The following is a 27,899-nucleotide window of genomic DNA, read 5'->3' as shown; positions in this document are numbered from 1 at the left end:
CTCTTCCTTCTCCTTAATACAGAGCAACAGGTAGGACATTTTGATAAACTTAATGGAAAAAGAAGCAAAGCAATAAGCTGAGGAAAATCACCACTGCTTTTAAAACTCTGCGAATGATGCCTCACTTTTATGGTCATATCTATAAAAGAAACAAATTTTCTTGTGAACCAGTCATGCTAGGATTAGAACAAAACACCAAAAACTGTGGGAATGGGAAGGCCGAGGTTGTTTACAAATTACAGAAGAAATATTTAAGAAATATTTTTGTAATGAACTTGAAAAAACTAGAGTCCGTTGGTGAAGCAAGGCTCCTAGAAAATATTTCATCCATGTATGTATTTCAAATGGAGAACCCCATGTTAAAGGGAGCATGACCAGGGAAATCTCATAATTAAGAGAAAAACAAGATCCTGAAAGAAGCAAGAAGGATCAGGGACCTAACGTTAGGACGCCAAGCTCTAGGACATTGGACTGGTTATCACCTGCCCAGGCCAGACGTGTATGGAAGCAGCCAAGATGGTCACAGACTTTACAGTGTTTAAACCAGAACTTAGAACTCTAATCCAGGAGCCCATTGCAAGACCTTAAGACCCCCAAGTCCTAGAGAGAGAGACAATTCTATAACCTTTAAAACTCTATAAAAAGAGGTATTTTCTTATATATTTTATCCCTGCAAGAAAAAAATTATTTGTGCCTTTAGCATTGATTTCACTTCTTCAAATTTTTTGGTTACATATGGAGTTTGCTTTGGTTACCAAAATTAAATGTTTTTAATTGCCAGATGGCATAAAACTCAATGTGTACTTTTTTGAATTAAATATGAAAGCTATGAGGTATAGCTATGTGGAATATTAACTGCTCCTTTAGCTATTCATCTGCTGCTTAGGGAATGGCTTTTCTTTTAAATGCTAATTTCCAAAATCCTTTGGAGGGTGTTAGGTTTGTCATTGCATCACATAGTACTGTGAGATTTGTATAATGTCCATAAAACTGTGAAGTGTGTAGTTTTTTAAGCATCTCCTATAATTAGGATTAAATATTCACATTATTGTGAGCTGTTCTTGTAGATATAAAGCAAATCCAATTCTCTGTGGACAATACTTTAGGAAATATTTGCATCCTTAACATTTGTAGCACTAAATCTGCTTTATGGAGTTAAAATTAAAATTGCTTTAGTGACCAACTTTGAATGCTAAGTGTAAATAAATTAAACTATTACCTCAAAGATAATTAAGCAAGAGAAATAAATACACAACACAAATTACTGATTTCATTTTTGTATTTTAACTAGTTGTTCTGCCATTAGTGAGTATAATCATGTATACAAAAATTTTGTTCATTTAAAAATAACACTCAAGATTTTAATGGAATTCAATATTTATAGACAAATAGAATAGCTGGGGAACAAAATAAAATAATTTGTCTTTTTTAATGGCACAGCTCTGTGTATTCTTTGTATCTCTTTAGACTTTGTTTTCCTCAGATTTTAGCTGTTGGAGACATTAATGAATGTAGTTCTAACTGGGATTCACATAACACTTCAAGTAATTGCTGGGTATGTTAGCTATCATTTCAGTGCGGACAAACTAGAAGAAGGTACACTGATCTAGTAAACAGAGAAGGTTTTAAATCTATGGACTATGTTCATTACAGAGGTCAGCTCAGCAAATACATTGTGAACATCTCTGACAAACAACAGCTGTAGGTCTTCTTGAAGATGCAAATCAAATGGAATTTTTACTGTCAAGGAGCTTGGGATCTATACGCACCTTAGACAGGTGCAGTCTGCTTCAGTTAAAGCCACTTTGCCTTAGACAATTGTATGAGGGAGTGCTTCAAGTTTTAATTAAAGTCCACAAGCATAATTAATGTCTTTTGTCTTTAACATAATGAAGACTGAAGAAATTATGATGACAAATTAAATTTATATCCAAAGACAATTGAAATTATCAAAAATGAGCCACATGAAATGTTTTTTTTTTTTTTTTTTTGGTTTTTCTCTGGTACCAGGAACTGACATGAAATGTTTTTAACATGAAATTATAACATTAGAACCCCAAATAAGGCTATCTCTTAGGAAGATATGCTTTTATTATTAAACTGGAATTTAAGAGGGAAAAGAGATTTTTAATTTTGACAAAATATTTTTCCAGTTTGAATGATTTTTTTAAAACTTCTTAAATTTTATTTTTAAATATAAAGTAAACCATATATATCAATGTGAAATTTTTCTGGTACATATTTCATTGTAAAAGAACAGTGGCTTAGTTTAGAAATGCAATTTAAAACAACACTGAGATGCTTACTCCAGAGAAAATAATTATCAATCAAAAATCAAGTATTAAAAAATGCGGATGAGGCTGTGGGAGAAAAAGCAACCTTTCTACATTGCTGATAGGAGTGTAAACTTAGGCAGCCACTGTGGAAATCCATATGGTGATTACTCAGAAAATTAAAACTAGAAATCTTATTTGACCCAGATATTTCCCTTGGCGGTATCTTTGCGCAAGGGTGAAATACACCATACTGCAGTAATACCTGCACACCCATGTTATAGCAGCTCTGTTCATAACAGCTAAGTCTGGGAAGTAGCCTATGGATTGTAGATGAATGGATAAAGAAAATGTGGGTTTTAGTCACAATGGAGCACCACTCTGCCAAAACAAAGATTAAACTTGAGTCTTTGTAGGAAAATAGATGCACCTTGAGATCATAATGTTAAAAGAATCAGACAACAGGCTAAAATGCAGTATGGTTTCTCTTATATAAGAAATCTAAAATACAAATGAAGAGAAAAGAAAAAAAAAAAAAAAGGCTGGGGATTTAGCTCACAGCACAGAGAAAGCCTGGCAAGCGCGACGCCGTGAGTTCGATTCCCGATACTGGAAAAAACAAAAAACGGAGAGTGAAAAAAAAAAAGATAGAGGATAGATACGGGGCTATCTTTCAGATGGGAAGGGGATGAGGAGCTGGAGTAGGGAGCAGGAAAGAGAGGCGGGTGGAAGGAGCATTGGGCTGCTTGTGTGCCTGCGCCAGCTCGCCACAGGAGTGTAATTGCCCTGCACTGCAATAGGCACTAAGGGAAAGTGAAAACGGAATGAAGTGAAGAAAAACGCAGTTAAACACACTATCTCCATCATATTCAACGTTCTTAAAAGAAACACTGTGTTATATTAATCTCTCTGTCTGTAGTCTCTAAAACAGAAGCTTGTAAGAGACAATCAAGGAAAGTCGCCCGGTGGTTAAACTACTTGTGGTCTGTTCTCCGTCTCTGCAGGAAGAAGTACTTTTACATTCGCAGGGCCCCTTCTGCTGTCCTTCACAGCAACTCTTTTCCGACGTTACTCTGAGAAGGCAGGAGGATGAGGGGACAGCAGGATAAATCTTTGCGGACATGTGGAAAAAAAACAAACAGCTGTTCTAGTTTATGGGAAATCAGGCTAGAAATGGCAAGCCTTAGGCAGCCACTGTGATGTCCAGGGTGATAGTTCTTGTTACTATTTTTAACAACCTGCCTGAGGCTACTACCCAACTCAACAAACTCAATTCATCTTATATACAGATGTAAGATATAAGTGCATCATAAGGCAGGTCCAGTACATAGTAGGCAAGATATTTTCATAAATATTTTGTAATTGGCAGATAAATAAATTATGAAGGATATAAAAACTAAAGGGGATAAAGCATAAAGTGAGTATGGAGTTTGGATGAAAAATAAGCCAAGTGTTACCCAATGATAAGAGGCAGGATCATCAAAATTCTTTATGGATACAACTGGATGTTAGCACCACCTCTGTGCTAGCTGGCCTTGTTCAGGGCACTCTCTGTGAAAAAGTGTGCAGTAGCTCTGGGTCATCACATGCCTGCTGCCCTCCTTTGTGGAAACACCAGTCCTCTCTTATCTCTTAGTCACCTAAGCTTCAGCGTGTATCTCCAGCACCACCTCCTGAAACCATCTCCCTGATGACTCCACACCTTGTTATGCTTCAACTCTGCATAGTATTTTCACATTTAACATAAGCATCTATTTCTCTGTTCTCTTAGTGCTTGTTCCCACTTAGTCTTCAGTGCCATGTTTACTGAGTGTCTTATGTATCTTTTATGCTAGGTGCTGAGAGGACAACAATCACAGTCTAGCACTGTGACACCTTGGAATGCGAGTCTGCCTCCTACATATATTTTTTTAATCTCAAAAGAATATTCTTGATGGGTATGCTTTTGCGAGCATTGCTACATTAGTATCTACTTTATAGAGGAAGAGCATCTTTTTTTACTTTAAAGAGACAAAAAATGTGGTGGCAATTAGGAGTACTTAAGAGTTTTCTTAAAAGTACCACTTGAAAATGGAATATTAGGAGATATTAGGCTTTTTTCCTATTAAAGGGAATAATTAATGATTTTTTCCATGATATATTATATTTGGAAATCTCTAATACAGAAGTGAGATTATAGTCCATTTCTATATCCACATAGGTGGTCACATCAAGTTTACTAAAAGAATTAACCACACATTAACATGTTAGTACTAATATTAATGATCCAAAGAAATGTCACATATTATCTACCATGTCTGATTTAGTGACTTGCTCACCCCTGGAACGCACACCTGATACCCACAACTTAAACGAACAGAGCTTCACTTTGGCTCCTGTTTCAGTCCATAGTGGGCTGTGATGGGATGGCCCGGCACATGGCCGTGGTGGAGGGAAAAGTGCTCACCTCGTGATGACCAGGAAGAAAAGAGGAGGCTAGGAGCTGGGGAGGGAGAGACACCTTTCCAGATCACTGGAAAGGTCAACTGTCAGGCCCCATAATCTAATTGCCTTCCAGAGGTCCTGCATCTGGGCACAGGAAACTCTCGGGAGACGTCTAGCTATAAACTAGAACAATATTTGTATGTGACTACCTGATAAATAAATAAATCAGTGAGTATGATCTTACAGTTAAAAAATAAAACCTTTGCTTTTCTGCAAGAAATATACTTGACTTAATGTTTTCTGTCTATGGTAAAAAACAGTTTAATGCTTAAAGGATGTCTGAGGGGCTGAGGATTTAGCTCAGCGGCACAGCGCCTGTCTGGCAAGTGCCAGGTCATGAGTTTGATTTCCAGTACCAGAAAATAAACAAAAAAAAAGGGGTGATACTTAAAAAGTATCTGGAAAAGTACTTTTACAATCCCAACTGAGGCAAACTGTAAAAACAACATATTTCTATGAATGAACATTTTGATAAAGAATTATAAATTATGAAAAGAAATCAAGAAGAACCCAGGTGTAACAAGTTGGACAAATGTAAGGATAATGTCAAACCTTGAAGACAAAGTAGATATAGTAGGTCATGAAGTCAGTGAATCCCTAAAAACAAGACATCATGGAAGCTGGATCCAACTGTCAAATGACTAAGAAAACCCTCAGAATTATAGGAATCGAATAAAAATTGTACAACTGAAAAGGTATAAGAAATTTATCCACTAAAATCAAAGCAGAAACCATTCCAAATCTAGAGAAAGAATTCAATCAATATTTAAATAGAAGACACTTATAAGACCCATGTAGCCCCAACCATAAAAGAGATGTCCTCAACACATTATAATCAAAATTCCAGAAATTGAACATTAGAAGAGAACACCAAATGCTATTAGAGAAAAAAAAAAAAAAAAAAAAAAAAAAAAAACAGCAAATATCCCACAAAGCCAAGGTTATGAAAATAACAGGGAATTTCATAGGACAAAACTTAAAAGCCAGGAGAGCTTGCAGCAAAATTTGCAAAATTAGTCTTCAAAATTTGTGGAAAAAGTAAAATTTCCATGACTAAGAAACCATAAAGAAACACATGACCTTTAAGTAGCATAGGGTAAAAATATTTAATGGATAAGCATATAACAAGACAGCAGTTCAACAAAAGGGAAAAAATAGCCAGGCATGGTGGCACACACCTGTAATCCCAGCACTTGGGAGGCTGAGGTAGGAGGATTGTTGTGAGTTCGAGACCAGCCTGGGCTACAAAGTGTGCTCAAGGCCAGTCTGAACTGCATAGCGAGACCCTGTCTCAAAAAGACAAAAAAAAAAAGGCGGAAAAAATAAAGCATATAACTGGAAGAACAATGCGATGATAGGATTCAGTCAATATCTTACAATAATGTCTCTCAGCATTAATAGTCTTAACTCCTCAGTCAAAGGACACAGATTGGTAGATTGGATAAAAAGAAAAATTTAACCACACTGTTTTTCTTTTCAATAATCCAGAAAGAAAATGGATTGCTGCTGATGACAAGTAGACTGTGAATTCAGAGGAAGAGAAAAAGAAAGAGGCAGAGGGAAAGAAAGCACAGGGCTCAGAAAGAAGGGAAGAACAAAACAGAGAAAGCAGTGAATGAAAGTAAGTAAAGGGGGCTGGGGATTTAGCTCAGCAGCAAAGCGCCTGCCTGGCAAGCGCAAGGTCGTGAGTTCGGTTCCCGGTACCGGAAAAAAAACAAAAAAAAAAAAAAAAAAAAAAAAACAGAAAGTAAGTAAATTTACCCAACAACCACTTTTGTTGCCTGCAAGATTCACCTCATCCAAAAGAAAACTCTTAGCCGGAAAGTGAAATAGAAAATGGTATTCCATACAACCAGACTGTGAAGCCAGAGAAGGAGCTAGCTTATCTCCACACACAGCAGACTGAAAACCAAAACCAAGCATAAGTGACAAGATGGCCACTATATCCTAACAAAGGGCACAATTCAGCAGGGACAGACAAAAATCCTAAACACATATCTATGCACAAAATGCTTGCACCTCCAACTTCATAAAGTGAAATCTGCTCAACATAAAAGTATGGATAGACACCAATACAGTTACAATAGGGAACTTTGGTGCCCTACTCACACAAGTAGATATGTCAACCAAATAAAAACCTCAACACAGAAATATCAAAGTTAAGCTACATCATTGAACAACTGGAATTAACAGGTATCTACAGACTGTTGCATCTAAAAACATGAGAATGTACATTTTCTCAGCAGCACACAAAACATTTTCTAAAATAGATCGTGCCTTATGTTATAAAGCATGTTTAAACAAAAACAAAGGAGTTTAAATAATCTAAAGACTATCAAATCATAGTGGAATGAAGCTTGATATCGATAGCAAAGAAGTCACAGAAACTACACAGGTACATGGAGATTTAATAATTCATTGTTAAATAACCAATGGGTCACAAAGGAAATCAGGGAAGAAAGCAATTAAAAACCCTCCTAGAATCAAATGAAGATAGAAGTACACCATACCAAACCTATGGGACCCAAAAAAAGCATTTCTAAAATGAAAGTTTATAGCTGTGAATGGCCACAATAAAAAAGTAGAAGAACCCCCCAAAAAACAGCTTAATGATGTATTCAAAGTCCTAGAAAAACAAGAACATCCAAGTCTAAAAACAGAAGAAAAGTATTATGACAACTGAGTGTAAATTAATGAAATTGAGAGCAAAAAAGGATTACTGAATCAAAGAGTTAGTTCTTTGAAAGAATAAACAAGATTGACAACACTTAGCCAAACTACCCAAAAAAGCAAAGAAAAAAAAAATATCAATGCACCACAGAATTCTACCAGAAATTCAGGGAAGATCTAATGTCAATACTCCTCAGACTCTTCCATAGCATAAAAAAGAGGGAAGGACAATTTTTGGACCACTTCTGGCAGATAGAATTATCCTGGTATCAAAACCATACAGTGACTAAACAAAGAAAACAACAAGCTCATCCCTTAATAAATATACATGCAAATTTTTAAAGAAAATATTGGCAAACAGAATGCAACTAAAAATCATGACTGAACTGGCTTCATTTCATGGATGTAGGATGGTTCAACATACATAAATCAATGAATGTAATATATCACATGAACAAAACAAACAAAAAATAACATGAGGGTAGCAATCAATGCAGGCAAATTCCTTGACAAAATCCAACATGCATTCATGAGTTTTAAAAATGTTGATATTCAAGATTAAAATAACAGTACCTTATCACAAACTGATAAATATAACATATTGTCATATATAACAAACTCATTGCTAAAATGATACTACATTGAGAAAAAATTGAAAGCAATTACTCTAAAATCAAGAACAAGAGAAAAGCACTGACTCGCTATTCCTATTCCATGTAGTACATTTTTTTGAAACCCTAAACAGAGCAATCAGGCAAAAAAAGAAATGTGTGTGTGTATGTGTGTTTGTATGTAATTTTTAAAAATTCTTATTTGCAATTGGCATCATGTTTTACGTTAGAAGACCAAAAACCTCTCCACAAAAGACCCTTACAACTAATAATATCAGCAAAGAGGCAGAATACAAAAATCAATACATAAAAATCGGTACAATTCTGGCTATGAACTATGAAGCCATAGAGAAAGAAATTAGGTAAATAATTCCATTCACATTACCCTAAAAAATGTAAGTACTTTTAAATTAACCTGATCAAGGAGCTCAAAGGCCCATATAACAAAAAATTAATCTGAAAAATGAGATTGAAGACGATATTAGAAAAGTTCAAGACATCCTCTGTTCCTGGATAGACAAAACCAATATTTTCAAAATGCCCATACTTCCAAAATGCATATATAAATTTAATGCTATCCCAATCAAAATGCCAATAGCAATCTTCATTGAACTTGAAAAAATTTCTAAATTTTTTATGAAACCAGAAGAGACCCAGAATAGGGAATGAAATCCTGACTAACAAGAGAAAAACAAGAAGAATCACAATTCCAAGTTGCAAGTTATGTTACTAGGCCACAATGATAAAATGAAATGGTTGTGGCACAAGAACAGACAAGCAGATCAACAGTACAGAATTGGGGCAGCAAAAGAGAATTGTAGGCACCTTCGTCCAACTGATTTTAGACAAAAGTGTCAAAAACATTCACTGGAGAAATAATAGGCTTTTTAACAAATGGTGCTGGAAAAAATATTCATCCACATTTAGAAGAACGACTATAGAATTGTATATCTTAGTGTGTACTAAAATCAGCTTAAAATGGATCAAAGACTAGACACAAATTCAGAAACACTGAATCTGATAGAAGATAAAAATAGGCATGAACTAGACAGAGGCAAGGACTTTCTAATTGAAACTCAGCTAGACAAGAAACAGCACCAACTATATGGACATGGTGGCACATAATTGTAATCTCAGGATTTGGGAAATTGAGGCAGAAGTATCACTGTGAATCTGAGGCCAGCCTAGGGAATGTAGGCCATTCATGCTAAGTATTATTACTCAAATGCATTGACTTATTCCTGAATTATATTATTTTCTGTTGAATCCTTTTTGATCGGGAAATTTAGGCCATTCACACTGAGTGTTATTACTAAAAAGTATTGATTTATTCCTGTAATTACATTATTTTTACCTCTTTGAGTTCATTTTTTTCCTTCTGCTTAACCACTCACCCAGCTGGTGTATCATTCTATCAGACTGTGGCTTCATTGTCTCTTTTTTAAATACTCTTAAGAATTTTTATGTGTGGTTGACTTAATGATCATAGATTTCTTGCATTATTTTTAATGGGAATACCTTATTTCTCTATCAATTTTGAAAAAAGAGTTTGGCAGAGTATATCAGTCTGGATTAGAGCTTGTTTTCTTTTAGTGGTTGGAAAAATTCACTCCAAACTCTGGTGGTCTTTATGACTTTATGTATTAAGTCTACTGTGATTTTAATAGGCTTATCTTTCAAAAGGATTCATGTATTTTCTCTAGCAGATTCTTTTCTCTTTTTGTTATCACAGCTTTATAGTACAGAATGATTACATTCCTTGTGGGGAGTTGGTGCATGTATGTAACACAAATCGATTCTTTTTGTGTATAACAGCTTTTAAGATTCTGCCCTTGTATTAGACTTTCAGGATTCTGATTGTGGTATATTATGGAGGGATTCTCCTCTGATCATACTAAATGGTGTTCTATATTCCTCATCTATCTGCAGGTTAAAGTCTTTTCCATGTTTATAAATTTCCTCCTATTATTTCTGTAAACAGATTTTTATGGCATTTGTACTATTTTCTGATAGTTCACTAATTCTTATTAATATTAGGTTAGTCAGTCAGCTTTGTATCATCTAGCTTGTATGGAGACCATCTGATCCACCTTTTGTATTCTTTTGTTATTTTGAATATATCTTTTAGTAATTCATCACTGCCGTTCAGGTTTATCCTCTATTTTTGATACTTTGTCCTTGGATTGGTCGCTTCTATGTCCATACATTTTGGAATTTCTTCTTTTTTTCTTTTTTTTTTGGTTTTTCTCCGGTACCAGGAATAGAACTCACGACGTTGCGCTTGCCAGGCAGGCGCTGTGCCGCTGAGCTAAATCCCCAGCCCCACATTTTGGAATTTCTTAATCACCTGAAGTCTAGTTTAGTATCTTTATATGGATAATAGATTTTTGCTAAACTGGTTATTCATTATTTATATAATTTTATTTACTGCAATTAACTTTTCATTAATGTCTTCTATAAGTTTGCAGATTATTTTGTTATTTTGTTTCTTTTTGTTTGTTTGTTTTTCTCCGGTACCAGGAACCAAACTCATGACCTTGCACTTGCCAGGCAGGTGCTTTAGCTGCTGAGCTAAATCCCCAGCCCCAATTATTTTGTTTCTTAAGCCCATTATGAGTTTAGTTATATGATCCCTGAACCTGGTATTTTATTAATCTGTTTTTTAGTTCCTATTTTATCATCAAACTAATTCAACTGTGAGATATTTTGTTTCCTCTCCTTCAATGCCCTATGGATCAATTTCGGGAGAGTTTGAAGTTTTTGGAGGCATTTTACTGCTTTGTCTGTTTCTCTTGCTTTCTTTTATGCTGTTTATTGGTTGATTATAGTGGAATGACTATGTTGCTTGTATGGAGATCTCTTTAGTTAGGATCTGCTTCTCAGTGATGCACTCTAGGCAGGGCTAATAGGTGTCTGCTTGTGCCCCAAGATCCAATCACTTCCTTTAGTTTGGGAAAGGAGTGTGCAAATGACCAAGTACCATGTTCCTTAGGAATATACTGCAATATTTTAATGGCACAAAGGCAAACCAAACATTTCCATGCACAGAAAAACAAATAGCAGTGATTATGCTATCTGGTAATAGTTCCCAAATCAGCAACAATAAAAGAATCAAAGACATGGCCAGGCATGGTGGCTACACCTATAATCCCAGCACTTGGGAGACTGAGGCAGGATGATCATTGCAAACTTGAGACCAGCCTGGGCTACAAAGTGAGCTCAAGACCAGCCTGAACTGCATACTGAGATCCTGTCTCAAAAAGACAAAAAAAGAAAAAAATCAAGGACAAACTGGACATTGACACACCACAATAAGCAACAAAAGACCACCCTTAACCATGGAAAAGAGAGCTATGCTATAACATAAACAGTAAGACAAGCCAAATATTGACATATAGTAAATATCTACTAAGAGCAACAACTTTGCCTCCACTAACAAAAGAAAATGATTCAAAATTAATCACATAGGTTTAATTAACTATTTTAAATTAATAGAGCTTAATGGTAATACTAGCAAATACAGACAGAGTAGGGAAATAATGAAAAGTGTAAAATTTTGAGAAATTAAGCAGTAGAATACGAGAAGAACAAAAAGGTGAGATAAAGGATCCCATAGAAAACAAAAGGGGGGCTGGGGATTTAGCTCAGCGGCAAAAGCGCCTGCCTGGCAAGCGCAAGGTCGTGAGTTCGGTTCCCGGTACCGGAGAAAAAAAACCAAAAAAAAAAAAAAAAAAAAGAAAACAAAAGGACAAGAACAGAATTAGATAAACATAACAGAAAAGAACAAATAAAAAGGTAAAAAGAGACCAAAATAAAGAAACCTAAGAAGAAAAAGATAAGAAACAATTAAAAGATGAAAAATATGAAAAAAGAAAAAGCTCTCAAACTCCTAAACAATTAAATAAACAAAAAAACTGAGTCTAAAAATATTTTGTCAAACTATTCTTTTTGTTCCAGATTTTTGAGACAGGATCTCACTTTATGCTTCAGGCAAGCCTTGAACTGATTACATATCCTAGGTTGACCTGGAATTTGTGGTGCTCCTCCTGCCTCAGCCATCTGAATGCTGGGATTAGAGGTATATGCCACCATGCCCAACTTCTCTGTATTTTTGAATCAGTTGTTTAAAGGACCTATAATTCTGGACTCCAGTAAATCATGGTTTTCTCTAGTTTTATAACTTATGCATTTGTGAAGTGCCTCCTCTGCTCCCAGTACCCCTCATCAGTATTCCCGAGGTTGTGGCAACTGTCCAAGCTAACACATGTCTTTGTTCACTTGGTGGATGGGGAGAGCAGTCAGATCACTGGTCTCATCTCTGTGCTGGATGTTGGCAGTGGGGCGAAGACATAAGCAGACCACTGAACTGAATGGCAGCACTTTCAGGTCCAGCCACCTCCATAGTGTCCAGGATGGACTTCTCACCATGGAGGAGAGTGCCCCATGTGCTTCCTAGCCTGAACCCTAACCTCTCAGGGCTCTATGTTCAGCCCATATAACTGTTTCTTGTGGTTTCTCTCACCCAGAAAGTGTGGTAGGGTAACACTGGAAAGCCTAAAGTGAAGTTGTTTTATAGTTATTCTGTGGCTCAGACCCCAACAACCAACCCCTGGCCAAGGTGGCCCCAGATTACATCCTCCCAAACATGGCAGATTTATTCTCCTACTTTAGCCTGCTGTGCAGGAGAAGGCACTTTCAGAGCAAAACTCCATGCTGATTTTGCAGTTTACAAGATCTGTGAGCTTTTCATGGGACTGGTACTCTTTGCCTATTCTATCATCTCTCCTTTGAGCTGCTGATCTTCTGGGTTTGCCTTCTCTGTGTGTTGGCCTTTTCCATGAGGTTGGCCAGGCAATGCCTCTACTGCCCCATGCCTAAGGGAAACAAAAATTACAGCAGGCTCTAAGTTGACCATCAGCTGCAGCTTTTAGGGTTCCCTCTGCAGCAGCTCCCCAGGCCCAGCTACATTCAGCTTCTGCTATGCTCTGTGTGTCTGGGTAGCTGAAAGCCGGGAGCTGACACTAGGCTCACTTAGTTCGAAAATCCTCAAGTTCCTCGTATTTCCACCTGTGGACCTCGTCCACACTCTGATTTCAGAGGCTGCTCTCCCAGGGAAGTGAGTCAGAAAAAGTACACATCACCCTTCGGATAGCTGGCTGCCTCCAGCACAGCAAGAGAGTGAAGAATCGCGGAATCCGCACCGAGAGAGCTCCCACTGGCCTTGCACCGCGGTCTTTGTCCGTGGGCTCCTTCTTGCTTCTGGCCCCGAGCATTCACCTCGGTGTTCAGTGTCCCCCTTCTGCTGAAACTGAAGTCTCCCTCTGCCTTATTTCCTTCCAGAAATGATTGCAACACTGGACTGTTAGCTGAGGCCCTGCTTCCTGCATTTAGACCTTTCCGTGTTCTCTCCAACCCACATGAAGCCAGTCTCTCGCCAGCTGACGACACATCACTCAGGAATTATCAGGAAAATTTGCAGTAATCAGAATGGATATTTATTACCCTTTCCTGCCACACTGTTCTGCCAGCAGGAAAACCAGGTACTAAGAGGAGCTAAAAAAATTTAAAACTACAGACAATTTCCCAGTGGAGACCATTTATGTCATTCCCTTATTCCAATCTAAACTTTCAATTTAGTGATTTCAAAAGTGATGGTTTTTAGAACCAGAACACCATAAAATAATGCGGTGGCAGAGGGAGTTGAAGTCACAATGATTTGGAGCTGCAAAAGACATAGATGGATAAAAGCCAACAAATGCTTTGACATTCCCAGGATAGTCTTGTATAATAAAGAATCATCCATCCAAAATACAAACAATGTTCCTCTTGGTAAATATGGACCTAGTTTGTTGGTAGAATTCATTTTACAATTCTCTTACCTACCAGAAAATATTCCAGATTTTTTATTGATTTAGCTGGGCTGTTGATCTGAGGATAAAGAATAGAGGCCTCATATAGGCTTGAGGGTCCCTCATGCTGCTCAGAAATTTCTCAAGTCCATCATTCAACATAGATGTTGTCATTTCTTAATACTCCAAAGAGTTATAACTACCAAGGACAGAGGAACATAGGCCAATGTTATGGTCACGCAGAGTTTTATATATATTCTACCAAATCTCCACCAGAACCTGGGAAGAAAGTTTTTATTTAAACTTTAAGGTAAGCATTGTCCATGTCCACAAAAGAGCTATCTGAGTGTGTTTGTCACTTTCTTGCTACTGGGACAAGATACCCGGTACTCATAGCTTCAGGGAGGAGAGGTTTATTTGGTTCACAGTTTCCAGTGGGTTCAATCCAAAGTCAGCTGAGTCCATGGCAGAAATGCATGGTGGAAGGGCAGGCAGAGAAGAGCTGTTCAACCTGTGACTCCTGGAAGCAGAGCAAATAGAGGAGCCGGGATCAGAACACAACTTCCAAGGCATTCTCGAAGTGAGCCACCCCTACTGACCAGGGTCCAATTTTAAATGTGAGATTGTGCGGGTCATGTTATATCTGAACTTCTACACTGAGTGAAAGCAGGCTTCACAAAGAATTGCATGTAATTAACAAACTTAGAGACTCTAGTCTCATATACTCAAATTTTGTTTGCCAAAACACTGAAAATTATTTGGTCTCTTGGGAATGAATCACATAAGTCATGCTCACCAATAATGAATTATTCAACCTGTCAGCTTGTTTGGTCAGCAGAGAGTGGCATTCTCTTCAAGGACGCAGTGTAATTACATACTTATAAAGTAGTCACCATACTAGAATCTACTTGACATTCCTTTAGTCCTCTTTGAATATCTCAGGATCAGTATCCTTTCATAGATAATCTCACTCTTCAAAATGCATTTCTCCTTATTACATACTCTGAAAATCCCATCTGATTTTACAAAGGATATTTAAAAGTCCACTTTTTTGAAGCTCATTTTAATGTTTGATTTGCTTTACCTGGAACACTCACTCCATGTTATTTGACCCATTCATGTGTCACTTAGCATTAAGTATATCACCCTCTAGTCATCTAAGAATATCTGGCTTCCTCGACTCAGTTATAAATTCCTTGAGAACCTCAACCAGAATTACACATTCATTTTTGCAGAGAAGCCAGGATAACAGGTCCTCTAAATGGTTCTTGTGTTGATTTGGGGCTTATTTTGCAAGGGGAACAATATAATACAGGACACATACTTTATATGATTATTTATAAGTCACCCAAAGAACAGTATACAAAAGAGTGCAGGAAATCTGTCCACACACTAAGACCAAGGAATCCAGCTGAGGGCCTGGATCCCACAACAATGTCCTACATGAGTTGAGCTGAATACCCAGAGCTCATAACAATGCCTCCCATGAATCTACAAAGTCTGTGCCAGCAGGAAGAAGGACCTGTGCTAGCAGGCTGAGGGATCTGCACTGGAGCCAGGAAGTAATGCTCAGAAGAACCAGAGCTCCCCCAAAAGGTACCACAGCCATCGTCGGCAACAGTGAGGTCCCGAGCTCCTCCGATGATCAGGATGGCCGAGTTCCCATCAGGGAAGCCAATGCAGCAAGCTTTTCCTGGAGGCCATCAGTGCACCATCTTCCCCTCCAGGACCAGGAAGCGATGCTCAAAGTGAGGACCAGAGCTCTCCAAAGTGAACTGAAGCCAGTGAGGTCCCGAGCTCCTCGGAGGATGAAAACAGCCAAGTTCATCAGGAAAGCCAGCTCCCCACAGTTCGCCTCAGCTCCCAACAGCCTTGCTTCTTCTCCAGGTCTGCCTCTTATGCTGCTGGCAACAGTCCTCAGGTGGGCCTCCCACACCCAGCACCACTCACTCAGTTCAGCTGGGGGTTACAAGTCGACCATCAGTTATCAATCCACTACAGTTCTCAAATAATAAAAGTCTTGGTGTTTCAGTTATAAAACATTTGGTGATATGTAATAGTAAATTTGAGTTAATTAAGTAGACCAGTACTTGTCTTTAAAAACAAAGTCTGACTTTGATTCTCAAACTTATTTCTACATAAGTGGCTCTCAACTGGAGGTAATTTTACTAATCAGGGGACATTTGGTAACATTTGAAAATCTTTGTGCTAGAGGCTAAAAATTCTGCTAAATATTTTATAATGAAGTAGAAACCCTGGCACAGCAAAGAATACTCTAAATCAAAGTGTCAATAGCATTAAGACTAAACATCTCTGTTTTAACTATCAAATCAACTGTTTGTTTTCTCTGGTTTTTATGGATTGGCTAATTTAGGGTCCTATGGAGTTCACTAAGTATATGCTTTTCAGATACTCTTAATAGTGCCTTAAAAGCTTTCATCATGTTTAGCCTTTAGATCACCAATATCACCTTTAATAAGAGCATCTTCTTTTGGATTATCTACTGAGGTAGCTTGAGGGATTTTTAGGAAAGTCAAAGCAAAATCTTTAACATTCTGAAAGCAGCATTGCATATTAATAGGACAATTGCAATTATTTCTTTTACTTTAAATCTTGCAGTCATTGGTACAGGCAGTACCTGCCTTCAAATATAAGATTAGCATCAAACATTTTATAGAATCAGAGGTTTTCTTTATAGGTAAATATTATTGAGAACCACATTCTGTCTATCCTGTTTCCTCACTTATATATCATAAATTGTCATAAGTATTCCCCTGTGGGAAGTTTTGAGTCTCTTTTAGTGATATAGCTAAGAGTTTTACAATGAAAAAGAAATCCAAACCCGGTAGAGACTAGGTAATTTTTTATAAAAGGATTAGTCTATGAACATTTCAGATAACAAGATTATCCTTTCAAGATTCTTAAGTAAGGCTAAGAAAAAAGATATTTCTTAAAGTGTACAATAATTATTGATTGTTCTTTTTAATAATATCATCCCAAAACTAGTAATTTAAACCAGCACAAGTATAGGATCTCTGCATTGCAATGAACTGGGTATTTGGCACAGATTTCCTGGCTTTTATACTCTAAGTCTCACAAGGCTGTAATCAAGATGTTCTTCAGACCACTGTCTAACCTGACAGGTCACTTGGGAATGAATCCACTTCATTCGCATTCTTGGCACAGTTCACCTTCTGCAGCTGTATGTCTGGGAGGCCTGGATCTCATGTCTGTTAGCTGGGATTCTCCCACAATTCTCTGTCAACTGGAAATACAACTATACGGCCAGAGTCATAAGAAAATTCATAGAATTGCAATACTTTCTCAGGGATGCTCCTCTGAAAAATCTGATGGTATTAATGATATTGTTGTAATGTTCTTTAATTAATCAACATTTGCTATACAAATGTTGCTGTAAAGTTCATTGATTTATGAAAACTTGACCAAGATTTGACAAAGATTTTCTGTTTGGGGAGTGTTAACTGCTCTTTTGAGAAATAAATTTTATTAGCTTTTCTATTTCTGGAAAAAATTAATACATTCAATTATAGACTTTCTTTAATTTTCAAGGTAATAGCTATTTTAGTTGACTTGTAGAGAGTAATAAGCACTCCCTGTACAGATATGTTCCAGCTAGGCTTTAAATATACTGCTCTGTAACTCAGGGGGAAAAAGAGGTTTAGCTGTCATAGTATTAGTGGGCCTGGTTACTGGCTAATAAAATAAAAAGTGAATGTAATAATGGGAAATTAACTACTTCTACGTCATGTCCAACACAGCTCTCAAAGTTCCCAGGGGGAAGAAAGGTGGGAGGATGGAGAAATAAAGATGAGTCAGAATACAGCAAGCTGAGGTCAGGTGGAGCCCTCTCTCCAGATGGGAAGAAACAAGTGCTCAACCACAGCACTGCATTTATTTATAGATTCTTATACATTCTGCCAGTTGATGCTGTGTGACACCCTTCTACATAACAATCTGCTTGTATGGCAGCCTCAGGGCTGGAGGACCTCAGATCTTCTCAGAGCTGGAGCACCTTGTTCCTGTGGCTCACCTTAGGTACTCTTTGTTCTCAGGATGGTCTTGTTCCAGTCCTGCATGTGTGGTCAATCTCCAGCTTTAGCTGCTCCTCACACTTATAAGAGATATAATACTTAATATTTCATAAATAGACAAAAACCAATGTAACATTCTTAATCAAAATTCTAATTTGAAAAATTGGACCTGTAAATAATTTGATTATAAAACCCCATTTACTCTGTCATTTTATCAGCACAATAAAGTTAACATTGTATTTTAGTTAATTCACACTTTATATTTTTCTCTCTTCATTTTTAAATAAAATAATTTTATTTTTTTATTCACATTATTGTTTAATTTTGACAATAATTGTACATCTGTCTGAGGTACAGTGTGTTAAACTGATACATATATTTACAATGTGTAATGAAAAAAACAGGGTAACTAGCATTTTATCTCTTTAAACATTTATTATTTCTTTTGCTTTCAGACTCTTCAAATTCCTCTTTTCTAGTTCTTTATAAAATATATAATAAGTTCTGGCAAAATTGTTCTACAGTGTTGTTCAAATCTGTAGCTTTATTTGCTCATTGACCTGTCTGGATGTTCAGTCTGCTATGGAAAGTGGGGTATTGACAACTCCTACTGCTGTTGTGCTGCTATTTTTCCATTATGAATATGTAAATATATTCCTCATATTTGGGTGAGCTGATATGGGGTATATTTATATTTATAATTCTCATATAACTTCCTGATAAACCTTTAATCATGTATAATGACTTTATATCTTGTGATAATTTTAACTAAGCATCTACATTATCTGTTAGAAATAGTAGTCCCTGTAAAGAGGAGAGATTTAAGAGACAGGACAAAGAGCAGAAAAGGAGTAGAATTATGCTACCTCAATCTAGCAAATGGTCAGACACTAGAGAGAAGCCTGAAATAAATCATTTCTTAGTAACTTCATAGTGTTTCCACAAAATACTGTGATATTGAACTTCTAGCCTCTAGAGTTGTGAGACAATAAAGTTATGTTGTTTAAGCCACTCATTTATCATTACTTTGTGTTGGCAGCCTTAGCAAATTAATATACAGATTAAAGCCATTGGATAAATTTTGATCCTTTAAGAGTTGGTTGTAATGAAAGTTGGGGAAAAAGTCAAGTGAAGAAAAACATGCAGAAGTGAACTTACTAAGTAGAGGGCAATGGAATGACACTGGCAGATATCAAACTTGCAGATCTTACCAAACTCAATGTATAACATTCTTTCCATGGTTTACACCAACAAGCCATTTAAATGGAGTCTTGGACAGATTTTTTTTCAGCCGTTCAGCTTTTCAATTTACCTACAAAATTTACCTCCATCCTGTTGTTTTACTCATCTTCTCATAAATTTTGCTTTCTCCTCTCCTTGTTCACAAGAATCCACTGTAATAGGTGGAGCACATGTATGTGTGGCCGTGAAATGTCTGAGTTATTCACTGATCTTAGAGAGATCAGATAATTAATGATGCTTAAATTCCTCAGCATATGGTATAAATTAATGAGAATATTTTTCTGGAACTTGAAATACTTTGCATTTCCCATATGTCATAGTGTTGAGAAAGTGATCTAAGATCTAGGTAACAGTGTGAGCAAAATTACAGCAGGTAAAATGGCCACTCAGGATATGAGAAATATAAAGAATTCAGATTTATTTGTATTGAACAGTTACAGGAGCACATTGACTGTAAAAGGCTCAAATTTATTCACATTGAAAACTAAGTAGAACAAATTTTAGATGAGAAGAGGGAGCCAGAGTAAGGTGGAATTGTAGCAAGTTGCCATGTTCTGTAGACTGAGAAGCTCGTAATAGGAGTATAACACTAATTTTGTCATAAAGGCACAGAAACATAGGTCTGTCAGAACCACATTTATTCTCTGAATATTTCTATTGATGAATTTTTAATTTTATGAGTTTTATTATATTAAGTAATGAGTACATAACAGGAAAAATATTACTAAAGTAAAGTATTGAGTTTTTAATATTTATTTAGTTTACATGAAAGCATCAAAGTTTTCAAAATTCACTACTTTTTGGTGTACTAAGTCTAAAACAGAACAACCCAAACATTCTCATATGAACAACAATGAAAGTACCAATAGCATTTGTTGTAGTTAGGGTTTATAAGGGAATAGATTTAATGCAGGACACATAATTAATAAGATTATTTTATAATATTCATCCAAAAAGTCAAATGCAAAGAGTACAAGAGGTCTATCCATGCATTAGAGACCCAAAAATTCCACCTGAGGGCCTGGATCCCATGGCAATGTCCTGCACGAGTCCAACTGGAAGCCCTAGAGCCCACAACAATGTCTCACTGGAGTCTGCACAGTGGATCTGCAGGGGAAGACTCAAAGGCCAGTAGTGGATGCTACAATGTCTGTTCCAGCAAGGTGAAGGATATGTGCCACCAGGCTGAAACATCTGCACTCAAGGCAGGAAGTGATACTTAAGATAAGGACAGAGCTCCTCCAGAACCATAGCCATCCTCAGCAGCAGCACGGACCTGAACTCCTCTGACATTGAGAATAGCTAAGTTCATATCAGGAAAACCAGCATGACAAGTTTCCCCAGGAGCAGCAACAGCAGCAGCACATCGTCTTCCCCTCCTTTTCTCTGCTGTTGGCAACATCCTCAGGTGGGCCTTCCACTCCCAGAGCCATTAAGTTCAGCTGGGTGTTACAAGTTGACCGTGAATCAATCCACCACAGCACTTTACAAAAAGAAAATCTTTACTTCAGTTATCACATGTAAAGCCGTCTGCACAAATGCAACACCACATTCCATGAGCCCACACACTGCTTACACTAACAGCACATGTATTTTGTTTTCTTGGCCTCTTTGTAGGACATACTTCACACCTCACTGGTCTGCTCTTTTGTCAGGAGGTTATTATTCTATGATACGTGTGTAGTTAACAAGAACATAAAATACCATAAAATAAAGTATTAAATTCTGGTATATGTATTGCGCACGTAAAATAGGCATCAACATTTTCACATCAGCTGTGCACTTGCTTACAAACCTTAAAAGATGCCTCAGAAATAAATTCCCATATGAGCTACAATAAAAATCCCAAGAGAACTCTACTAGAAAAATGAGCTTTGCTTCAAAGTCACACCCAAGACAGTCTTTCCTCATGACAATGGAATGTTCCATGCACACATATCACTAATATTGACAGCATGTGTGCTTAGATGTCCCTTCTTATGTGGCAGGCTTGTCATCTCTCTTCTTGTTTTGTCAGGAACTTCCTGTTATATTGTCCACATGCTCAGCAGGGAAATAAGATATAAGTAAAATAAAATATGAAATATGCAATGAGTGCTTAATAGACATCAACATTTACACATCAGCTGTTTACTTGCTTACAAAATCTAAAGATACATCAAAAATAAAAACCTATGTGAACTGTAATGTTAAGACAAACAAAAGTCTGCCACAGAAATAAGCTTTGCTTCAACTAATCACATCCAAGACAGTCTTCACACGTGATAACTGCATGTTCCACACACAAGCATTCCTTACATAGATAGCACATGTGTTTTGTTTTCCTGTCATTTCATTTAGGGCACAACTGACATCTTTTTTGTTTTCCTGTTGTTGCAGTATATCTTCGTGGTGTTGCCCTTGCCTGTTTATCTGTCAGCTCACCAGTGTGTCCCACAATTTTTTTGCATAATTCCCTGAGCAAACACATTTTGTTTTTTCCTCTCCCATAAATGATCTTTCATGAGCTCCAGTTCCAACCCTCCAAGAAAATCTCTTCATGATATTTTGTGCTTATTATTATCTTTGTAAACTACCAAACTATTTATGTAACACGAGTTTAGGATCAATTGCCCAATGATTTGTGTTTCAAGTGACATCATATTTGCTGCATAACTCATCAACAACATCTACTCTGCCTTTGTTTTTGTAGAAAGTTTCTATCTCAAGCTTGCATTTTGTTGAGCTTTCTCTATCAATATTTCCATCATGGTGACATGTTGACATCAGCTATCACAGTTTGTTTTCCTTTGCCATGTATGAGGCCAGTGTTATGTCTTTCAGAAATCAAAAGATTGTACTATACAATTCTCTTTTTTGAAATTGGAACATTTCATTTGAAATTTTTGTATTATTTCTGCATACAGTTCTTGTACCTTATGCAAGTCAACTTCTGCTCTGTTAGCAATTGCAACTTCAATTAGAAACTGGTAAACCAATCAAATGTCACATTTGCCAGATGGGAGCAACAAGTCTGTTTACAAAATCATTCAGCTTATTACTATACAAATAAGGACCTGATGGCTGACTTCTAGGACAAATGTCTAAATTGAAAGCATAATAAGTCTTCACATCTCCAAGAGCATGAAAGTTTAGGCGATATTTTGGTGCATTGCTTTCCCATGTAGCTTTTACATTTCTACAATCATCATGAAAATTTCCTGCTAAGTGCAGCAGATCTATGAATGCTTTCAGTTTAGCTACTGAGACATTATAATACATACATTTTTAATATGACCATTAGTGCATACAGAATATTTTGCTTGCATCTCAGCCTTTGTGTAGTTCACAGCACCCCTGCCGAGATCCTTACTATATTTTTGGACCTAGTTCTAAAGTTGGATCATTCCATTTGGTTGTGTGGCCATTTTGCAGCATTTTGACTAGTCAAATATGTACTTAGATTGCTGCTTTCTTTGTCACCTGACTCAAGGAGGTCTATATTCCTTGTCTGTATCAGTTGATTCTTGCTCCATTTCACTGTCACACAAACTTTAGCTCACATGGCCAATGTCAAAGTTGCCATCATCATCATTATCATCACCACCTACCTATAACCCTCTTCTGCTATAAAAGCATGTAATTTATGATAATGGATCATCTTCATTACCATGCATGAGTAATATGATTCACTTTTGACAGCCTCTAAAACTTGCAAATCTGGTTTTTCATGAGGCATTGTACTGAACTGGGCTACTTCCACCAGAAAAGCGATTAAGCACTCAGAGCTTAAGAGCATAGAAAAAATACCTATTTATGACTCCAGCCTTAAGGCTGAGAAGTCAGGCTACCTTGTCTTAATTCTGTGTGTTTCTCCACTTGCCCTCCCTCTAATTAAACACTGTGACTGATTTTCCAGGAGGTGTTAGCGGTGTGTTGCAGGAATGACAGCGGCAGGAAAGAGCCTTAAACTACATTGGGGTGAGCAGTTTGGTCCACAGTGGTTGAACTGATGAGGTCTAGAGCTAGGTTGTAGGGATGGCAGCGAAATGGTGGGAATTTGAAAAGTGGGAAAACAAGGAAAGAAGAGAGATGTGATGACTAAGTTAAAGGAAGAATAAAAAGTATTTACAAGTTATGGAATAGCTGGTAGTTTAAAGGTGTCAAAGTAGTTTAAGCAATCAAAGGAAATTGTCACTGAACATCTGATTTGCACAGTAGATGGAGATTCTGAGCATAGAAATAGTCTCTTGCATTGTGCTTCACATTGTGGAGACACAAGTTTTTATAAAATTGATTAAGAAAAGGAAGTTCCCTATCATGAAATATTGACAGAGAGAGACTGTTGTTACTTTTCAGGAAAGGCAGATTCCATAAGTTACAGAAAAATGTTAATATAGAGAAGAGGTCAAACACAATAGAATCAAGATGAAAAGACAATTTAGGAAGAACTAGGCCCTGGGTTCAACACATGGTGGGTGCTGTGTCTGTTGTCTTTCATATCTGGACTCCCTGCTGGTATTTGTTCAGTGCATTTTAGATCTTGCATCACATGTGTTGCTTTCTTCCGCTCTTTCTTCTCTGCTGGTCTGAGTGCTTAATCGCATTACTGCAATTATCTCACAAAAACTGGATATTTTCAGGAGGTAAATATGGTAGACATCTTACATGTAAAATTTCAAATGTGATTTTACACATTCTTAAGGTGAGTTTTTAACCTCAAACATTCTGTGTAAATTGTACTCCAGACCATTAACTTATTATTTAAGTAGGCAACATTCCTTTATGTTTCTCACATGTGCAGCTCAGTATCTGCGTGGTGTTTGGTTGTGTTGGTTTATTTAAGAACAAAGCAACAAATCAGCATTTACCACCAGGCACTGTGCTGGTATTTCATTCTCACAAATATGTAACAGTACATTTGCTTCACTGAGGTTTTTTTTTTTTATTTGTATTAATGAGATGAATAAAATGCATTTGAAGATGACCCTTGGGAGCTGGTTCCCTTATAATCTGGAACCAGCAGGGATTTGGATGCCTTTGCTCCAGTAAAAAACTATTACTTTCCCCCTAGAGATTCCCTCCTCCTTTTTAAGGCTTCGTTTATGAAGGCACATTGTTTTGCTTCCAGTATTTTCCCATCTACAGCTGTTATTCTCCAAGGAAGTTAGATGTCCCTTTCATTTCATATTGCCAGAAGGCTTTAAAAATACTATTTTCTTAATAGCATGATTATGAACATGTTTGAAGAATATCTATCTGTAACCTGGGGTACTCCTTTCTCCAACTCTGCTATTGCTTATTTTATAGAACAAAGGAATCTGCCACAGTTGACACTAATGCTTTTGAAGGAGAACTGATGCTCTGACACTCTGTAGTTGGCAGAATTAAAGGAAGACAGGACAAGCAACAATTTATTGCAGGAAAGTACATATTAAGGTTCATGAGAAAAATAACATATGTATTTTTAATTATCTTCCCTGAATAATGTGACTAAATAATTTATCACCTGAAATAAAAAGGAAACACTATTGCTTCATATTCTGTGTCACTATCTATAAATCAAAATTCCCTAAGCCAAAGAATAATGTTCATTTTACCTTTAGGATACTCTGCTTTAGGTACTTGTGGAAATGTCCACACGTACATATGTACATATGTAGAGGGGCGCACTATAAACCCACGTGGCCTTCGTCTAAACTCGTTGGTTTTGACCTACATCCAGCTGTCACTCCTGTGCACACCCACAGTCTGCTCTGCCTCACCAGCACTAAAATGCAAATCCAGTGCACCAGATAGAGGCATGTCTCGAGCAAACACTAATCCATTTTACGCAGCCCCAGGTTTTCCCCTCCACCCTGGCGTGCTGGTAGCACCACATTTGTTTCTTCTCTTCTTTTACTTTTTCCTTGCAGTTCTGCTGCTCTGATGCATGACTCTGATGAAATGCAGACCATAAAAGGTCGGTGCTGCACTCCACCAAGGCAAAGGGGAAGATAGGCCAGCAGATTTCTGCCCACTCCCACTGTGCTCTCTCTCATAATTCATGATGACTGTGGGTGAGGCCCTATGCATGTGAGGGTCGCTCCCTAGTGGCTCTGGCTGTGTATTTCTCTTCCTTTCTGGATGGCCCCAGACTGGACACTCCCAATACTCCAGACCCCAGAAGTGGTGATTCCTTTGCGGGTAACTGGCACTGGCAGAGGCATGAGTCCTCCAGGCTGGCTGTCCTACAGCCTGCACTTTGGGGGCCAGAGACACACTGTCCACATGAAGGCCAAGAAGCTTTTGGTGCCCAGATCCTTCTCTGTGCTCTCCCATGCTGCCCAGGGTGCTGGCCTTTTATCCCACATGACTGCTACAGTTGTGGCTATGTGGAAAGCCACCCAGAATGGCTGTTTACTCTTTCCACCTGTCCTGTGGGCTTTCAGCACTAGGGACATAGGGAATCAAGCCGCAAAGGCTTCCTCCCATATGTGAACATCTATTGTGTAGCGTGGACAGCCAGACACAGTCCTCACTTATAACATGTAGATTATCAGAAGAATTAACACTGCAATTGAGGTTTTAAGAATGTGACAATTTCATCCTGATGTAAGGTGTCTATGAAGGCTGGTGGACCCACAAATGATTTGTTGAACTGATGTTTTTGGTAGACCATCAGTGATTCATTAATCTGGGAGGATTAATGGAAAAATTTATGATTCAGAGTAAGTGGCTATTATATTGCACTGATGTTGATGTGGTTTTATTTAGACTTGAGATATGACTTGAGGAAATCTTATAACAATAGGAAAAATAGGTTGTATTTTGCCATTCATAGAAACCAAGATTTAATGGCCATATTCAGCATGATGTTGCATATTTTCTCATAAACTAAGGACTTCCTGAAGGCTGTTGGGGGGAGCCTTTGGGACAGTTTGTAATCTTAATTCAGTTTCTACAGTTGCTAGTTACTATAAGTTATCTGGTTTTACATAAGTTGTGGCAGAGATCTGGGTATGGGACATGATAAACCCGTATAAATTTGAGCACAAAACTTGCATGATGTTTGAAGTAAAATCTCCTGCAGTAAGATTCAGTAACTTCAGTTTTAATGAAATATGCCACCGGCTTGGGAAAACTACTTGTGTGCACAACTCACAAGATCTAAAGAATATCTTCCTGACAGTGCTGTGGGAAGAGTGTAGAGGAAGTGAAGAGGAAGAGATATATGACTGTGAATCCTTAAAACTGCACTGAGAATCCTTGGAAAATTTCACTTTGAAATCTGAGCTTCTTACATTTTTCTGCTTCATTGCAAAGACTGCCATTTGATGCCATCGGTAATAGTGTGTATTAAAGGAAAACAATGAATGTGATCTGCCTAGTGGTGCAGGTGGACTTCCCACTCGTGTCTAGAAGATGTACATGTGCGGGAGTGGACCCCTTGCATGGGGAGGTGCTACTGCCAGGAAAAGAAATATAATAGCCATGACAAGTGTAGGCAAATTTTTGGCAAGGAAACTAGAAGAGCAAATCAGAGTTTCCACAGAAGCATGAACACCCTCTGTTACTGTTTTGGTAATTGTGGTCACAAGAGCATTTTATATGTAAGATGTAACATCTCAGATCTCTTCCATGCAAGAGTTCCATGTCAGAATGTGGTATAAATTCCATCTCTGAGAAATCATTCTCCTGTCCATTGTCCTTACATCAATGGGATCCTCTGCTGGGGTACAGCCAGCACTGGGAGATGACCAGAACTGATATTGATGAAAAGAAAGATGGCATATAGTGTGCTCAAGGACACAGGAAGTGTGTCCCTATGCCCCTTTGGACAGGGATTGTTCACTAAAGACCTGCCGTATGAAAAGGTCTGCAGCAGTAAACATCACTGACACCTCACTGCCTGCTGGAAGGCCATAGAGGTAATGTTGATAGTGGTCCACCTTTCTCCAAAAGGAAAGAGATAAGAAGTACTACGGATTTCTTTTATTCTCTTTTTGATGCTTCATAATTTTTATTGAAGATACAAAGATATCAGCTAAGAAAACAGAACACACATTCACATATCAGCGGAGAAAGCAATGATGTTCAGACTTTACTTAAGAAAGAGGGCAACATTCAGACTTTACCTGGGAGTAAAACACATTTAAACTTCACTTGAGACAAAAGAGGAAAATCTTAAAATTTCAAAAATTAATCCCAAATCCTAATGAAATTTCCATGTGTTAATTTTTAGAATCCTAGGTGTAAAAGCCGGTATTGCCCATATTGAAATCTATTGGCAGAAAGTCCTGGATATCTATTGTGTTTCAGAATGAAATTTGTTTCCTTTTGGTTTTCTGAGCAAAAAGCAGCTCATGGATTGTGTGTATGTGTGTGTGTGTGTGTGTGTGTGTGTGTGTGTTTTAATCCATGTCTCTCAATTCCAAACCACCTTCCCCTTTTTACTCTGTTTTGCCCGTGGAGAGAGGGAACTTACAATCACAGTTCTTCTTTGCCGGTTCTTAGCAGTTTCTGCCAGTAGAGGAGCAACAGGGAGACTGGAGACCTGAGCAGACCGCCTGGTGGAAGGTCATGCCAGCACTGTCTCATGGACAATTTTTATTTTAGCAGCAGAAGGAGCTCTCAGTTGGCACATTACTGTGCCTATTTAGTATGTCCAGAAGCAACTGTACTGTCAGCCCCAGAAGTCACACAGCTACCAAGCATCTGACCCTCTTGAGTCTGCTTCCCAAGTCTCCAAGTCCCCAA

The 27,899-nt window shown here is 37.6% G+C and overlaps 1 pseudogene; it reads left to right on the top strand.

Moving 5' to 3' along the window:
• Positions 1–116: 116 nt before the first annotated feature.
• LOC102007176 lies at positions 117–26,402 on the top strand (annotated as a pseudogene).
• Positions 26,403–27,899: the final 1,497 nt, after the last annotated feature.

This window comes from Chinchilla lanigera, unplaced genomic scaffold (assembly GCF_000276665.1).
Source record: "Chinchilla lanigera isolate Chin_1 unplaced genomic scaffold, ChiLan1.0 scaffold00002, whole genome shotgun sequence".
In the NCBI taxonomy this organism is placed as follows: domain Eukaryota; kingdom Metazoa; phylum Chordata; class Mammalia; order Rodentia; family Chinchillidae; genus Chinchilla; species Chinchilla lanigera.
This window is presented reverse-complemented; position numbering and strand designations above follow the sequence as displayed.